We start from the raw sequence: 2952 nt of genomic DNA, 5'->3' as shown, positions 1-2952 counted from the left end.
AGTCCCTTTGGTCAGGAAGGAGTCAAACCTTGAGCCTGGCGCCTTAGACCACTCGGCCATCCTGACCATAGACAGATAAAGAAATGGACAAACAAAGGGGGTAAAACTAACATCATGAAACTAAAAGTGATCAATTCTGTGACTAAAGATGTGTCAGGAGTGGGATTTGAACCAACACCTCCATGTGGAGACCAGACAACTAGACTCCTAGCATTGGACTAAACATATCTACGTTTTTAAGGACACAGTTGAAAAGGAAAACAGACAGTTTCACATGTCAGAAAGGTAGATTAAATATATGGTTAGATCTGTGTCAGGAGTGGGATTTGAACCCACGCCTCCATGTGAAGACCAGAAGTCCCTTTGCCCAGGAAGGAGTCAAACCTTGAGTCTGGCGCCTTAGACCACACGGCCATCCTGACAACTGTAAGCCCAGAGTCAGTCAAAAATTAGTTTAGCACGTGTCCTTCACGATTGTTAAAAGGATAAAACTTGTGAAAGGGTATGTGTTCAAACCCTGTCAGGTGGGATTTTAACCCACACCTCCATGTGGAGACCAGACAACTAGACTCCTAACATTGGACTACACATATCTACATTTTTAAGGTCAGAGTTGAACAGGAAAAAAGACAGTTTCACATGTTAAAAAGGAAGATGAGTTCAACAATTAGATTATCTATCAGGAGTGGGATTTGAACCCACGCCTCCATGTGGATCCATGATGATCCGTCCATCCATCTATAAATCCATTCATCCATCCATCATCCGTCCATCCGTCCGTCCATCCATCCATCCATCTATAGATCCATTCATCCATCCATCATCCGTCCATCATCCGTCCATCCATCCATCCATTCGTCCCTCCGTCCATCCATCCATCCATCCTCCATCCATCCATCCATCCATCCATCATCCATCCATTCGTCCCTGAAGGGGAAGCCCCGTCCATCCATCCATCCTCCATCCGTCCAGGTCCATCATCTATCCATCCAGGTGGGCCGTGCCGTCCATCCGAGCCTTCCCTCCATCCTCCTCCATCCATCCTGCCATCCATACATCCTCCGTCCCTCATCCATCCATCCAGCGCATGCCATGATTCCCCTCCGTCCTAGACCATCACCATCCTCCCGTCCATCCATCCATCATCCAATCCAGCCATTCCCCCCTCTCATTCCACCTCCATGGGCATGCCATCCGCCATCCATCCTCCATCCATTCCGAGCATCCGTCCATATGCCTACCATCCATCCATACCATTCGTCCCTCCGTCCATCCATCCATCCATACCTCCAGCCATCCATCCATCCATCAACATCGCTCTCCATCCAGCCATCATGGGCCAGCCGTCCATCCTCCACCATCCATCCAGCGCATCCATCCTCCTCCCCATCCTCGATCACTTCCCATCATCCGTCCTACCATCCATGCCATGTGTCCCTCCGGGCCATCCCATACCATCCTCGTTGTGCCCTGCCGCCATCCACCTACCAGCCTCCACCAATGCCATCCGATTCCAATCCCCCCCCAAAAAATTTTCCATCCAGCCTCATCCATGCCATCCTCCATCTATGCCACAGGAATGTGACCTGTTTGAGTTTTATCTTTAAAGGGATATTCCAAGACATCTCATGTACCCCGATTCGCCCAGTTGTGTGGTGTAGAGATGTTGATGATGGAGTGTGGTGAGAGTTTGATGTTTTGTGTTGTGTAAGGGTGTTGTGAGGTAGTGTGAGAGTTGGTATTGACCATTGGCTGCACCCCCTGTGACTTGTGAGAGGTGTGTGGTGTGATAGAGAGAGATGTCAGACGTGAATGATTTATGAGTATGCAAATGAGATTGTTGAACTGTCGAAGGACAGTGAAGAGCAAGACTGTACACACACACACACACACACACACACACACACACACACACACACACACACACACACACACACACAATTCTGTCAAAGCCACCAATCTAGACCTCAGTTTATTCTCCATTTCAAATGTGCAATAACCGTTTCTGTGTTTCTCAGCCAGAGAAAACTCTCGTAATCTAAATGAACTGTTTACATTACAGAGACTGAAGCTGCATTTAAATGGGGAAATTACTAGAAAAACAACTGCAGCACTATAGGCTACACTTAATATTTCAGGGAAGGTTTATGTGGGTTGACGCTTTAAAGATGCTCAGTGTTTTTGTGAAGCTATTAAACGTGTCTTTTGACCATTATCAAATGATATTGAAGCAATAACCACACTTATACGGATATATTTGAATGTCCTAATGTGTCAAATGGGTTTTATGAGGTCCATGAAGTCAAAAGAATGAATACAGTGTCGAAGATAATAGTAGAGAAGAAATACAGGCGCCCTTTAAAGGGTAAATACCGTATTTTCAACCCTATTTTCCTATGGTTTTGTGTCTAAGTGACTGATGGGAACGACAATCTTTGACATTGGTTCAGTATAAATCGAGATCCTTACAAAACAAGCTACAATTTAAGTTGATAGGACAGGTGTCCAGTTTGTATTTACCTTCACAAAAGTGCTTGTTTCGCCACTAAAAGGCTCAGATTAATATTTCAAGTGTCTGACAACATTGTGGAAAGGATCCCTTCAATATTAGACCTTTAAAACATCTTTGAAGCCTTTCTGTTTAACCAGAACCAGCTCTGAAGCTGCTAGCGCTAAACCCACCAGACTCCATTTAAAAAAGCAACACTTTTAGCGTGCATAGATCCAACATGTTTCCACATGTAAATGGGTAAAATATGTGTTTATTTCCACCACAACTAGAGTTTTGATGGATGTCAAAGTGGAAAGACAACCCCAAATGGCTGTTCATAGTTATATTTTGTTTCTGTCGACGTGGAATTAAGTGTATTTCAAGGACATGCTCACACACACACACATGCGCACGCACACGCACACACACACGCGCATGCACGCACACACACACACACACAC

At 45.3% G+C, this 2952-nt stretch overlaps 1 protein-coding gene and 2 non-coding genes across 17 annotated transcripts in view; all 3 read right to left on the bottom strand.

Annotated features, from left to right (window-relative positions):
* The window catches only part of trnal-caa (transfer RNA leucine (anticodon CAA)), a 110-nt gene extending 44 nt beyond the window's left edge, over positions 1 to 66 (bottom strand). Inside the window, exon 1 of the tRNA in view lies at positions 29 to 66. This is a non-coding gene — a tRNA (tRNA-Leu). The remainder of the gene's footprint in view (positions 1 to 28) is intronic.
* nrcama (neuronal cell adhesion molecule a) overlaps positions 1 to 2952 on the bottom strand; it is a 1100153-nt gene that overhangs the window by 668439 nt on the left and 428762 nt on the right. The gene's annotated exons all lie outside the window — the stretch shown is intronic.
* Positions 312 to 422, bottom strand: trnal-caa (transfer RNA leucine (anticodon CAA)). The gene is made up of 2 exons: positions 385 to 422; positions 312 to 357 (listed from the first exon to the last, which is right to left on the bottom strand). It is a non-coding gene; the product is annotated as a tRNA-Leu (tRNA).

This window comes from Etheostoma spectabile, chromosome 23, assembly GCF_008692095.1.
Source record: "Etheostoma spectabile isolate EspeVRDwgs_2016 chromosome 23, UIUC_Espe_1.0, whole genome shotgun sequence".
Lineage (NCBI taxonomy): Eukaryota > Metazoa > Chordata > Actinopteri > Perciformes > Percidae > Etheostoma > Etheostoma spectabile.
The sequence above is the reverse complement of the archived record's forward strand: the minus strand, read 5'-3'. Positions and strand labels throughout refer to the sequence as shown.